Here is a 15,262-nt window from a genome sequence, read left to right on the forward strand (position 1 = left end):
AAGGCAGTTTGCAAAATGGATTGGATCAAAAAGAAGGGAGACAGCAGGCCATTCAACAGGTATGTGCAGAGCCCCAGCAGCATAAGAAGAGGTACTTCAGAGAAAGCCTGTACCCACACAGCATTTGCGTTTCACCCGCCCCGCAAACACGTGTCGGGTTCTGACTCCGTGAGCACCAAAGACACAGCGGTTATACAAGACAAAGCCCCTGCCCTCAAGGTGCTTTTGTTCTTACATGTATGTAAGACAAAAGTTCAGATATTAATAAATGCTCTAAGGAAAAATTAAGTGGAGTAAAAAGACAGACAAGGAGCCATTCTGAGAGGACTTCTGAATAGGGACCTGAATGGAAGGCACAGGTTATGTGCAGACACAACGTAAGAAGGGACAAGAGTCTCAGAAAGCTGTAGGAACGACTCAGGGGAGAGAAAAGGGGACACCGAATGAGCAGATGGCCGGAGGAATGAACAAAGAGGATAGGTTCAAAACAGTCATGCTAAAAATACACCAGGCAAGGTGCAAAACACTCCATGTTTTATTCACCTTGGGCAAATCTCACAATGACCCCCTAAGCGAGGTACTTCCGTTATCCCCATTTTACAGATGGGGAAACCTGAGACTCCCGGTGTGACTGCAATATCGCACACAGCTAAAGGACAGAGGCAGGGCTCGAACCCTAGCCTAACTTGAGAGCTCAAGCTCTCAACTCCAAAATACCTAAGCGTGCAGACTTCAGAGGTGATGGGGGCTCAAACCGAACTGACTTGGTGATACAGCCAGCCATGGAACCTGACTTCATAATGCAGCAAGAGAGAACACGGCAAGAGAGGAGACCCAGGAGAACCCAGAGAGGTAAAGGAGCCCTCACCTAGCCCAAGAATTACAGTCTACCGACACAGTCTACTGAGGGGGTCAAAGGAAAGTTCTCCACCCCTCCTGAGACCTCGATTAGTCCTCTCCTTTCCTTGAAAATAGAATCCCAACCACTCCCCACTCATCTCTGTACTCTCCAGGGCCTTGCTGAAATGAACTCTTACCTAGGAACTGCATGTGCAGGCTGAAGGCTTCAACCCACATTTCTGGAGCCAAGCAGAAAAAGGCTCTGAAACAGACAGCGAGCACTGTTGAAATGACCCACTGAAGACTGACAGGTGGAAGAAGAATGAAGGCGGGCAGGGGAGGCCAAGGAGGCTCGGCCTGTCGGAACACAACCGAAACTCAGTCCTGAATGGACTCCAACAAGAACATAACTTTAAACAGCAAATCAGGCAACGTGCCTTGTTTCCAGGCGTAAGGAGCCCCGCCTTCCCTTCCCATTGACGCACACCGCTATAGCAGGGAGCCCTAAGACTCGGCAGGGTAAAGGGCCACGTACATCCGTATGGAATACAGTTCCACCACGTGATAACGTCCCCCGGCGTCAGGGCCATTGCTCGGATCACCCGCACTCATTCAGCTGACTTGGCACACAACTCCGTGGTAAAAAAGAACGTTTGCCACATTTGCCTGCCAAGGAAATAGGAGTGTTCCTCACTAGAACCTCTACCTCTATCAGAATTCTCCAGATGCAAGTAACAGAATGGAACTTTAGCTAAGAGTTTAGTGATTAAGAGAGCAGACTCTGGGCCCAGACCGCCTCTGCAAACCACAAACCCTGGCTCTGTGGCTGACTACTTCTGCGGCCTTGGCAAAGTCACTTAATCTCTCTGAGCCTCAGTCTCTCTGAGCGCAAAACAGGGATGAGAGAAATGTAAATGAAAACTGAAAGACACAGTCATAGTTGCGAAAAGTCTGTTAATATGCTGCACTGGTGAGGATGTAGGGAAGACAAACACTAGATCACATATCTACATATGTATACATATGTATACATGTACATGTACATGTATATACATATACATACTCTACATATGTATACATATACATGCACGCGCGCACACACACTCTGCTCCAAACTCTATGGAAGACAATCTGTCCCTCTTAAAACTAACAATACATATATCCTTTGATTCAGCATTTCTGCTCCTAGACATTACCGTAGATATTATACGTGAAAATCTCATGTGTTAGGGTATTCATTTCAACATTATTTGTGAAAGCAGAAAACTGAAAACAGTAGGAAACTGAGTAACTAAATTATGAAGCCACACTATGAAAAACCATGCCATCACTTATAAGAATGTACCAATATGGAAAGACCTCTAAGACGCAGTGCTATTCATTTGAAAAACAACACACAAATGTTTGTAGGTACAGTAAAACCTTGGTTTGCGAGCACAGCTCGTTCCGGAAACATGTTTGCCATCCAAAGCACTTGTATATCGAAGCGAATTTCCCCATAAGAAATAATGGAAACTCAGATGATTCATTCCACAACCCCAAAATATTCATATAAAAATGATTACAATGCTGTAATATAATACAAAGTAATAAAATACAAAAGATAAAGGAAAATAAACAGATTAACCGGCACTTACCGTGGAAAACCTTCGTGGCTGGTGTGAGGGAGACCAGAGAGAGGAGGGTTACCGTGTAGGACGACTTTCACTATCACTAACGGAATCACTGCTGTCTGTTGGCTCAATGGAATCTTCTTCTGCATGGGGGCCATTGTATATGCTCGCACAGATGTTGAGGACGGAACAGTATTAATAAACACTTGTCATTTACTGTATTTAACGTAACTGGCAATAAGGCAGCGGAGGAAAGGGTCTATATCCGCAGGCAGCCTGACCTAGAAGGAAGCCAAGCTTTCCTAAGCTTACTCTTGTATGGAAAAGCAAAGGACCGTCCATCGGTGCTTCGAAGTGACAAAAAATACACTAGTGCCAGTCGCGGGCACCTTCTAACGTCCTGAAAAATCACTGATTTCTGCCAAACACCGTGGCCTGAGACACCTGAGCATGGGAAACAATCACCCACAATCCCACAGTGAGTGAGACAGACAGAGAGACAGAGACAGACAGACAGGGAGGAGAACCAATGGCTCGGTTGTGATCCCGTGACATTCAGCATCAGGGACCACTCATATAGCAAGACCTCGCTCCTTCATCAAGTCAAAACTCATTAGAAAGGCTTGCTCATCTTAGGGGACACGCGCAGAACAAGTTGTGTGCAACCCAAGGTTTTACTATCTAGAAAATGTCTCTAGAAAGGTACAGAAAAAAAAGTCGTGAAGGGTGTTAGGCCCCAGGGAAGGGAAAAGGGTGGCAGTGGGAATGAGTGGGGACTTCTGTGCTCCTATACTTTGGGAATCCTGCACCATGGACACGTGCCGGCACACAGTCCTGAAAGAGCTCACCACATGTGCACGGAGCAGGCCGGCTAAGGCAACGCACCTCACCCTACAGCAGCTAGGAGAGTGCGTCCACAACGTAACGCGCAGATGCTGTCGGAGGAGGGAAAAGCGATGCCGGACAGGCAGAAACAGTGTGTCCTCCTCAACATGAAAGAGCCCGATTTTGACACGTCGGGCCCAAGCCCACAGCGGAGGAAAGGGTCCAGAGCAGCATTCACGTCCGCATTTTTTGCTACGGGCACGTCCAGCTGAAAGTTGGTAGGAGCACTAGAGAAGGCACGGCCACCAGGAGACTTGGGAATGGTGGCACACACTGGACTGGGAACTGGGCAGTCTGGGCTCTGGGTCCGCCAGTATTCGGCTCTGTGGCCCCTGGACAAGCTTCTGGGCCTTCTGAGCCCTTCCTTTTCCAAAAGGAGAATGCCATGCCTTGACACGGCATGCCTCGAAAGAAACTAAGCAACGATGAATCCGACTGCGTGCGTCTCTGCTGCCAGTTTCTTTTGGCAGTTTCTTTTTGGCTAGTTTCTTGTGAGGAATAAAGAGATATCAGAGGGGAAGCCTCTTTAAAAACCACGAAGCCCGTTGGTTTTGCCGGCGAAGCGCACTTGGGTGTGACTATCAGAAGGGTCTCTCGTGAGATGAAACGGTAGCCCCAGAATGGCATTTCTCCATCTCATTCATATGGAGAGGGAATGGTGGCCTCTCAGTTAACTTAAGACCTGAGATTCCTGAACAGAATCAGAGTCAAGGCAACCCCGCAGAAGCCCACGTCCGACGAGCAAACTCAGAGAGAGTTATTCATCACTCAAGGATTAGCACACGGTGACTCAAGAGTAATAAAACCGGTCACTGGAAAATAATAACATCACAGAGAGGGAAAGAATGAGGGTCCAGCGGAAATCTACACATGAAGGTGGGAGAGACCCGAGTGAACAGCCACCGTTTACGTTCCGAACATTTACTCAGTGTTTCAAGTGGTGTGGCCGACGTGCCAAAACGCAGTGGCGAAGAGGGGACAGCATGGAGTGTCCAAGCACTAACGTGGGGCCATTAGCCGAAGAATGGGGAGATATGCGTGGGAAAGTAACTAGTCTAGTTCAGCAGTGGAAATGATAGATTACCACACCCACTATCCTGCACCAAATCAAATAACTCATGAATGACACTTTGGCTGTATTTCAAAATACTTTCATGCACGTATTTCAGTCCTCAAAACTGCCGCCTCTACCAGAGACAGTGGAGTTGTCATTTCCTCCAGAATACAATTCCCGTACCAAAAATAATAATAATAATAATAATAATAATAATAATAATAATGATAATAAGAGTAATAAAATGAGATGGACCTAAGGTTCCGAAACGGAAGAGAATCTTAAATGGTTCGCCCGTGGGGAGAACCATCCCCTGACGGAAATCCAAAATTATTCGGCTGGTGTTCCGTTTGTGAGAAACAAAGAGCTTGATGGGCAAACATCCACTTGTCTGTAATGAGGTCTTCTGCAAGGTCTTGTGCAAATGCGCAGAGTTGCTTATTTCCTGTCGTCGGGATGCAGACGGGTCTTGACATTAGTGCAAATAATCGAATTTTGACTTGTGTCCCCTTTGCCAATGAAGATGATAAAATAGTTTCCTTTCTATTTTTAGTTGCATGTGATTACGACTGGCCTTCCAGGACTATGACAGGAAGGCATCGTGAAAGGGGGAAGGCCCCGTATCTTGCCAAGAAATGCATTAGAAACGGGTCCTTGCTAATCTTCCTAATCTGATCTCTTGCTACTGGACTCACACGGACCACTCTCCATCCAATCTAATCAAGTTTGGGAGCAGATTTTGTGTTTTCCCACTACAATGCCTCTGCTTCTCGCATCTCTGAATATCCTCCAACCATCTCCATCTATCAAAACCCTTCGTATTCCCGAAGGCCTACGTCGGAATCCACTCTCCCCTTTGATTTTGCTTCCTCTGAATTACTTACAGCCTTGTGCTTTATCAACCTGGGAGACAGAAGTCCTGGCTTTTTGTAGAACTTCACACTTATCTGCACAAAGTGGAGCAGGCGAATGAGGAAGTGACTAGAATGAAGAATGGAAATTTCTTTCCTGATGCCACTCTATTGAAATAGGTTGCAGATATAATTGCTGTCCAAATATTTTAGGGTACAGCCCATAGAAATGTCTCAGTGTGGAATGATAAAAACAAAAATGAGAAAGGGGCAGATTCTGACGTTTCAGATTTAAAAGATAGAAAGTAAGGGTCTTAACACCATACCCTTTTTTATGAGAACATTCTATTCAATTTCCAGGTTTTGCAGACCGCTCAATAAAGGGGTCAGTTTCTTTCAGAGGTCTTACTTGCACCCCCACCCAAAATGTAATCAAGGCTATTCTAATCTAGACAGAAAACAACACTGCTTAACTAACTAAACGAATTAAGCCGGATTCTTTCTCCCGTCAAAGGAAAAAAACCTAAAAAAAAAATTTTTTAATGCATATTTGTTTTTGAGGGGGGGTGGGAGGGGCAGAGAGAGAGAGGGAGACCCAGAATCCAAAGCAGGCTCCAGGCTCCAAGCTGTCGGCACAGAGCCCAATGCGGGGCTCGAGCTCACGGACCTGAGAGATCATGACCTGAGCCGAAGTCAGACACTTAACTGACTGGGCCAACCAGGTGCCCCGGAAAAAAACTTTTAAAGACCGATCCTGAGAACCACAGCAGGCCATCCTATGCTAGTTAGGCCTAGCTATGCGGATGCCATATATATTTACTCTGTCTCAAGACAAGAGTCAGGCAGAACACTCCAGAGCAACCAGTCAGAAGACCTTGGGGTCAACAGCGAACACTACCTATTTCTCTCCTTCTCTCTTCACAGTCGTAGGTGAAAAGAGACGGGAAATCTTCAGCTCCCAGTGGCATCCACACCGAAATCCTGTGTAAGGCTCCGATCCCCCCCACTTCACCCAAAGGGCCAGGTTCTGCCTCCTGGACTCAGCGACGGCAGTTCTCCGGCTTGTGAAATTACGACCAAACTTTTCCTTTTGTTCCAGCAAAAGACTTCCTGCGAGAAAGCAGTAATCCTTTAAAGCTTTCCAGCCCAAAGGTCTCTCCTGGTTTGGATTCCCCCATCCCCAGCCCCCAGAGGAAAAGCTCACTCAATCACATCACAAGGCATTTCTCGGCTCCAAGTTGTACTGGGTCTCAAGGACTCCTGGTGAGGAAAGAAAACTGGTCATCTGAACATCCTTTCCTGGGATCCATCTGAAGTGTAGACAAGCAGCAAAGATGAATATTAATATGCCTTCCATCATCAAAAGCTGTTGCATACCCAAAGGATGATAAATATTTTAATCAGTTTTCAGCTTGTCTAGCGGAAGTCAGTTTACTCCTCAGAGATTTCCCTAGTTCTGTGCCCAAAACCTGTCCAGCACATACTGCTTTCCCTATATAACTTTTGGAAATTGGTAATAAAAAGTCCAAGCTTTGTGGGAGAACTCATTTAATTTCTTGACAGTTTGACTCTATTAAGTTTTCCAAGAAGAGGGAAATCTAAAATATGAGGGATGCCAACGAGCGAGACAAAACACCACAATTCTAAGTTCTGGGAGCAGTGTTGCTAATAACCTACTTACGTCTCACGCTTAAAACATTTTTTTCCTTCATATTTGCGTAAGTTGTCTGCCAGCGGACGCTCGGTCTTCTCCGTGTAAATGCCAAAGGCATAAAACAGGACATTCTCATGTGTCCTCTGTACTCTCGATATTATTATTTTTTTTTAAATTTTTTTTTTCAACGTTTATTTATTTTTGGGACAGAGAGAGACAGAGCATGAATGGGGGAGGGGCAGAGAGAGAGGGAGACACAGAATCGGAAACAGGCTCCAGGCTCTGAGCCATCAGCCCAGAGCCCGACGCGGGGCTCAAACTCACGGACCGCGAGATCGTGACCTGCTGAAGTCGGACGCTTAACCGACTGCGCCACCCAGGCGCCCCATATTTTTTAAATGTTAAAGGCGTTTAGGGGTATTGTTGGGAGGGTTACATTTGTTTAAAAATAAAACTGACCCCCCCCAGAATATTCCTACGAAGCAGGACCTAATATTTTAGGGAAATGTACAGAGTTAAAAGGGATTGATTAAAGACCATGCCGCTTCTCGTGGGCGTGAGGAAATAGCTGGACTCATATGTGGACCTAACATCGATTCATTTCTTCAACGAGTAAGTGTCGGGGACCTACGCTGCACCAGACACTGTTGTAAGAGTTGGAGACATTACAGCGGATAAAACAAAGTCCTTCTCTCCCAGAGACCATATTAGGTAGAAGCAGATAACAAACAAGTATCCTGGCAGATGGTAGGAAGCGATGGGAAGCAAGGTGGAATCGGGCAAGGCATTCTCTATCGTAAGAAGCTCTCTCCAAGGAGTGACATGAGCAGAGAGACGGGAATGGAGGGAGGAAGTGAGTCATGCAAATTAACAGAGGGCAGAATATTCCAGACAGAGGCAACGGCGAATGCAAAGACCATGATGCAGGAGGAGGCTGGGCGTGTTCCTAAAGACAGTAAGAAGGCGAGTGGAGGACTGGGACGGAGGGGAAATAATGTACGGGGTGGGGGTGGACAGACCCTGCAGGGCACTGGGCCCCGATGCAAGGAAGCTGGATATCTGCACTTGATAGTGAGTTTGGGCCGGGGGAGTGAAACACCAGACTTTGTATTTTAAAGGAATACTCTGACAGGGATGGACATAGGGTGGTAATAGCAGAGAGACTATTTCTATAAATGATGGTGGTTCTCATCAAGGCAGCAGCACAGGGGATGGTGAAAGGTGGCCAGATCATGAATATCTAGAAAACAGAGTTAACAGGATTCGCCGATAAATCAAGAGATAAGCCAAAAGAACCCCAAGGTTATAGGCTGAGCAACTGGACAGTGCAAATTACTGCCCTGTGTGATACTGGGAGAAAGGCTGGGGGGTTATGGGAATCAAGAGTTTGGTCTGAGGTATGTTAAATTTGAGACATTATTACTAGACAGCTAAACACAGCCCACCTTGCCCAACTACTGTTCAGGTCTCCAAGACAGGAGACCCTACTGCAGACATTGGAACATCCCATCAACTCCATCCGTTAAAAAATTCACTGTTAACTGCATGAAAAGTTGATGACATTAAATAAAATACAAGCCCTCTTAATCCCCCAACATCTGTTAGAGATCTGATGCATAATTCTGGGTATTTCATAATTGCACATTTAAATTAATAATATTTAAAGTAAAGGGATGTGTAATATCAGCCTACCACCTGTTCCAAGTCCTCATAAGCAGAGCAGATATGCCTGTAACAGTAGAAATTAATTTTGAATATTTCCATAATACTCCAGATTTTTATTTGAAGGCTAATTTTGTCAATCAGTCCAAAACAAGGTGGATGTTATCTGAGATTTTTATACACATCAAGGAAAAATTTACAAATGAGATTGTCACAGGTGGTTCCAGATGGGCTGAGATCATGTAGAGGAAATACAAAAAAAGTCCATCATAATTTACGTGTTAGGGGAACGATGGTGTTAAAAACATCATCTCCAAATGATCACAGAGATACTTTCAGGAATACTGAAAGGGCAACGTATCAAGTTTCCCTTGGTTTAAAAAAAAAAAGGTCATTCTTTTGCAGATGTCAACAAAAAGAGAGCAGGATCATGGTTATGTTACCCTTAATGCACGGAAGAGCTGACTTAATGTGTTCCCAGAGCTCTCTGGTAAGTCAGATTTTGGCACTGGGAGCACATTTCTCCATGGAGACATTTTTGCAAAATATGGAAAGATTCCCAGCCCAGCTTCCCAAAGTATTTAGCCCACAGTGGGGTAGAAACATTACCAGAGTAGCACTGAGCTTCGATTCATTGAGTCCCTCTACCTCCAAGACTGACCCCGGTTGTAAAGGAAGGGAAATGAGGAAAAGGAAGAGAGTGTGTCACTAAGGGGAACTCAGTCAAATGACCTCTAAGTAAGGGCTCCTAAACTGAGGACTGTCTACGCTTCCTTCTAAAATCACTACTTTGGTGACGCCTTACGTGTGTGCAGTATTTTATATGTTACCGACGTTTTCATTTGGTCATCGTAATAATTTTCTTCAGAGGGTTAACAGTTTTAGGGACCATTCACGAACCAACCTGGGGAGAAAGAGATCCTATAATCTTGAGAATATTCCCAACAGCTGGCACACATCCTTGGGAAATCTTGCTTTTCTTTCAAAACTGTAGGTCTGCTGATCTGTTTCTAACATAACTTCCTTCTTCTAGACAAAGATTCTTCTGGAATATCTCAAAGGTATTTATAATAAGATAAAGGACAGGCTAGAGCTGACGGTAATGCCCCCCTCCCCACCTCACCCCCGGCCAAAAGGCCTAGAGCAAATAAGGTACACAATTATTTTATGCCATATCTTTTCCAGGAAAAAACAAACCAAAACGGAAATTACTGACACTCCCATCTGACACCAGGGGTTCCGATTCACATCTGAAATGCTGTGATGGGCTGCTAGTCGAAGGAATCCAAAATAAATTTCAGCAGCCAAGGCTACAATAGCACCCCAGGGTAAAGTAGCAGGATCTTCACACATCAATCTGAATCCTAGTGTCACTAAAATTATTTAAAACAACCCCATTTGTCTATCGGAAAGAAAATAGAACACATGTGAAAGGTGCATGTGTGCGTGCGCAGACGTGTGTCTGTGTGTGTGTGTGTGTGTGTGTGTGTGTGTGTGTATCTAACACAGGCTAGCGAAATGGAGCTAAAGCCTATGGAATCAAATCAAGGCTAAAACAGCAACCTTGGTTGTTTATTCCAGTTTTTCTCTGCACACGCTAACAAGAGTTAAGAGAAACGGCAAGCCTTTCACTTGGAATTTCCAGGCTCCCGTCACTGTGTCTCACCATGTTCGGTGTTTTTCGCCTTGTTCCTATTGTGTGCAGAGCAGAGGCACCTGAGCCATCCTCTTAACATGCCGGGGATGTAACAGGCACATCCTAGTACTTGGTACCAATAGAGCTCAAGTCTCACACAGCTCATGTAAGGGTTAAAAACAGAAAGTCCTACCCACTGGTTCGCTCTGATGTTCCTGGAGATATTGTCACTGGATGTATCCTCAGTAGAATTCTATTCAACACCTCTGTCTTTAAGTACAAAGCTGTAGGCTGTAGCAGCTTTAAGAAACATAAGTATCCCTTTTTTCTGCTGCACAGTATCTGTGTGTGAAATTCTCTAAAGGGGTTTAAGTATTTACCCTGAACACTATCAGACGGTTTCTAAAATTTTCCTTATCCACTTGCAAAAACACTTCAAAGAGAATCATAAACATACTCCTTTGTGCTTTCGATGCACATTCTGTTTCTCAAGCTTAAGCCTGAATTCTCTTGGAATTGTAAATTTTTTTCCCAAAAAGACAGGAGACACAATGCTTTTTTTTTTTTTTTAATTCATTACTAAGTCTGCAGCAACTGAGGGAAAAACTGGAAAACTCTGTGAGAAATTTAGAAGGCGATCAAAGAAGGAACCAAAACCTGTTAGAAATTCATTGCTGAATTACACGTACAATTTCCCCTCAGATATTTTACTCTTAATAGAACAATACAGCTGTGGGGAATAACAGTGGGTGGGTGGGGAGAGAGGAGAATGGAAAGAACCAATCTTCAATGAGCACCTTTAAGATAATAAAAAATGTGAGCCATGGACTTTTAGCCCCTGTAGCTGAAAAGTGCCTTTTCTTTCTCTTTTTTCCCCAAATTTCCAAAGCCACATAAACACAGGGGTCCCCGAACTCAGTGTCTATGTACATAATTTGAATTATTGGGTGCTTGTGACTGTTTACCTGCTTCCAATCTGTGCTTATTCTGAGCCACTCAGCAATGTACCAGTCCAAAAGGGGAGAAGGGAACTTAAATTTTCATTTAAAACCACCAGACGTCTCCTACCAATTCCTAAATTACTATAATATACTCTGCTCCTAGATCAGAAATGCTAATGCTGAAAAATGGAAGACAGGGTGATGTTTGCAAATGTAATTTAGTATATACATCAACGGCATAAGGGATACACACACACACACACACACACACACACACGTATATAAATAGGAGTTGGTGACTTCACTATCAACAAGGACAAAAAGTTAACATTTACATCGCTTTCTTCCTCATACCCCCCAAAATCTTTAATCCTAGAAGATAGTTTAAAATGAACTTAGCTAATGGAACTGTAATAGAATAGCAAATACCGGTACACTCAGTATAATTTCAGCATGTGAGAAAGCAGCCTCGTTCCTCTACTCAGCTACAAAGAATTTAATCTAACACACTGTGATGATAGGGTCATTAATCTCTCCAAAAACAAAAAAAAAAACTGCTCTTCAGCTCAATCACTGCCTATGACTGTGTCACCTACACCAAGAAAGGCTCCACCAGACAGCAGTGGACAGCCACCTGGCATGAACTCTCCCAGATGGTTTACACAGGCCAAAATGACAAGGAAAAACATATGACTCATCTTGAAATTAAACTATTATAACTGACTTGTAAAGGACAACCTTTACGTCCGTAAGTCCATTTCCTCTCTTAAGACTTCAACAACAAGAAACTGGTAACAGAATTAAATAAAACACCTACTCACTTTCCACGTCTCTCTGCTCTCCTGTGCCAAAATTTTAACGCAAATGGGTAGAATTTAAGTTACCTATAGCTTACCTAACATAATTACATGTTGTGTTTTACACCGTTTCAAAACGGATATATTAAAATGATCCCATCTTGGCTCCTACCCACTAAAGTCAATAAAGGTTATTAAGGCCAACTGCCATATAAATGCACTGTGGTCCCCAGCAAGAACTGTCAAGACATGAAATGCAATTCAAAACATTCGAAATGATCAGGACCTGGAAAAGCATGAAGAAATTTCTCTCCAGTATATCAATCATCAGTACTTCCGAAAATGTCGACTCCGGAAATTATCCTAGAATATTTCCATCGGATTACACTAAATTGACCTTCTGTTTTTTAAGGTCAAAAGGAAATGAATAAATGTCGTCAATTTAAGAGGCCATTGCACCTAGCATTCTTCTCCGTCTCATTGTGAATTTGATGGTGTTAAAACGTTTTTATGGGTAAAATAAATGTCAGTTTTGCAAAGCGCGATACCAGACCCTAAGAGACACATGGCCTATCCGTTGGATCTCTGGCTACAGCAAGACTTCCTCACCTCACGGGAGACTTCGGCTTTTCATATTTCTCTTTACCCAGAAAGCAAAGCTTGTACGGTTTCTTTCAAATGGTAACTCTCTCTTATCCTGGAGAGTCTCCTCCTAAGACGCTAATCTTGGTTGTGAGGTGGTGGGCTGGCCGGAGAAAATAAAATAAAATAAAACGCACACATTTGAACAGTGTTCTGGCATTATAGTGCCTTCCTGAAGAGGGAGCAAAGAAGAGAGAAAAGGCAAGGCTAACTTCTTGGGTTGTAAGAAAGGGTTGTGTTGCTTTGGGCTCAATGGCTCATAAATTCATGAGGTAATATTCAGGGAAAATATGGTATTTTATCAGAATGCCATTCAAATATAAGGTTTAACATTTACATCACAAGAGTAAGCACAGGGTAAAACTATCCTCGGGGAGAGAAATGGCAAGAATAAACAGTGTGATAAAAACAGTGCTTGCTGGGACAGGGAATGGGAAGCAAAGGCTGGAGGAGTTCTAGAGGCAGTGGACTAAACTTTTTGAAATATGCGACTGGTTATGACATGTGAAGCAATTACCATTAATGGAAGAAAGGCGATTTCAAAGCGCATTTTCCGTTCTTCTGCATCCAACCTGAGACTACACGTCCCAACCACAAAGTGGGGGGAGAAAAAAGAAAAAAGGCAACACAGAGACAGAGAGAAATCACAACACAAGTCCTGGTACGAGGGCCGTCCAAGGCTGCTTTACTCATGAGCAAAAGGTGAAAAGTAATGTGCAGATCGCCTGGGGTTTTTTTTGTTTTGTTTTGTTTTCACCGAAAGAGACCCACGCTACGGGGCAGAACAGACAAAATGCACTAATTAGAGAAGCCTTTCCACAACACACACACATGCTTTTACCATTTTAAAAAAGCACAGAGATAAAGAAGAATCATTTGTCCAGAAGGATAACGATTTTGAGTAATACATTCCCTGGAAGCAAAGGGAGTACATTCAGAAACGCTGTTCAGATTAGTCTAATTCTATAGAATCCAAATGTGCACCAAACACTGCACTTTTTATGTTAAATTGCTGTTGAATTTGTTAACCCACAACTGATTTCCTGTGTTATGGAATCTTGGAGATTACAGCTAACTTGAAGCAACAGGGATAATTCTTGACAGTTAATGGTACATTTGTATGCATTTTCCTGAAAGGCCGGCATCTTGAGGCCTCAAACAGGTAGCTCAACATTGCCCCCTACTGCTTGCAAGTGCAAACATATGAGGTGGGCTGGTACAAAGGCAGGAATTGAACCGGCCGGGCGGGCCAGTTCACAAATACCAGATGGCACTGAGCTAACAGAGCCACAGAACCATAGGCTTGCCCAATGACTATGGTCTTCTGTCTCTTCCAATAGCAAAAATAAATTATTATGAATTTGTTAAAAGTCATTTAAAGAGGCTTGGAGCCATGCTTAAATTTAATTTAGAAGGATCATCCCTTTTATGTTGGCCCAAACCTCCACTCTGCTGATAATGATCACCCTGAGGCTGGCTGAGGAGAGACACTGGGACCATTGATTTCACTCGGAACACTCAGTAATGCCACACCAACTGCAAGGAAGCTCGCTCTGGAGAATTCCCAAGACTGCTCTTCTTCTGGGTATTTTTTACACAAGAGTTATAAAGTAAACAGAAGATATTCCTTCTAACTGATGTGCCATGGCCCGATTAAAAAAAAAAAAGACAACTAAATCTTTTAAATGAATTCATAATGAATATGATCCGTAAGCTCACAATACCGAAGACTTCTCTTTAAAAGACAAAAAAACAAAAACCAAAAAACCCTTGAACAAAAGTGGTGCAAAAATAAATTTTTATTTAGTGACGTATTTATTTATTTTACAAAATCAGTGACTTCTTTCCTCATTAATTTGCCAATTCTAATACGTGGAGTCGTCAAGTTACAATCCCAAAGTCCACCTGATGTCTTAGACTCAAAGTCTGGTAAATAAAGAGGTTCTTCCAACTCATATGTAAATGGACAAGCCGAGAAGAACATCGTAAAAAAAATATGCCCTGTAAATGAAGTTGCCTTTATATATACATTCCATAAAAATGTAGCATGCTCCACACAGGCTAATTTTAGGAATAGAACTAAGGAGATTTAAGCATGGACTTTTCATTACTTCCAACTCCGTTTTACAATGCTCGGTTTTATACTGAGGTTCAGGTCTTTGGCGGAATCCATTTTTGTGATACCCTTAGTACAATAAAAGAAGGATTATTAACATTCCTTCCTCAGACACAGATCCATCGAAAGGCATGATTTAAACATCTGAAGAGATGTCTGGAAAGCTAGGGTCCAGATTCCGACCTGGACTTTCAAACTAAGACCCCTCCAGGGTGGTGACTTGGTATTTTCATTATAAAACCTCGGTTTTATAACAGAGGTTGGCCACAGCTCCCCACTTGCGCAGATCGGATCCTTGTTTCCAGAACAAGTCTGAGTCTGTGCGGGCACCACCTCCAGGGTGCAGCAGGCTTTTACCACTTTTCTACTACATTTCAAGTTCAACGGTCTGGAGGCAGAGCAGCGAGGCAGTGAAGGGCGTGACCCTAGAGCCAGCCTTCCTGGGTTCAAATCCCCGTTCCCCCGCTTATGAGCCGTGTGATCTTGAGGAAGTTATGGAAACCTTTTGTGGCTCAGTCTCCTGGTTTATGAAATGGAGAACCATCATACCTACTTTATGGGGTTGCCGTAA

The 15,262-nt window shown here is 43.6% G+C and overlaps 1 protein-coding gene across 2 annotated transcripts in view; it reads right to left on the reverse strand.

Annotated features, from left to right (window-relative positions):
* The window catches only part of FTO (FTO alpha-ketoglutarate dependent dioxygenase), a 392,115-nt gene that overhangs the window by 185,081 nt on the left and 191,772 nt on the right, over positions 1-15,262 (reverse strand). The window lies entirely within an intron of this gene.

Source organism: Lynx canadensis, chromosome E2 (genome assembly GCF_007474595.2).
Source record: "Lynx canadensis isolate LIC74 chromosome E2, mLynCan4.pri.v2, whole genome shotgun sequence".
NCBI classification, from domain to species: domain Eukaryota; kingdom Metazoa; phylum Chordata; class Mammalia; order Carnivora; family Felidae; genus Lynx; species Lynx canadensis.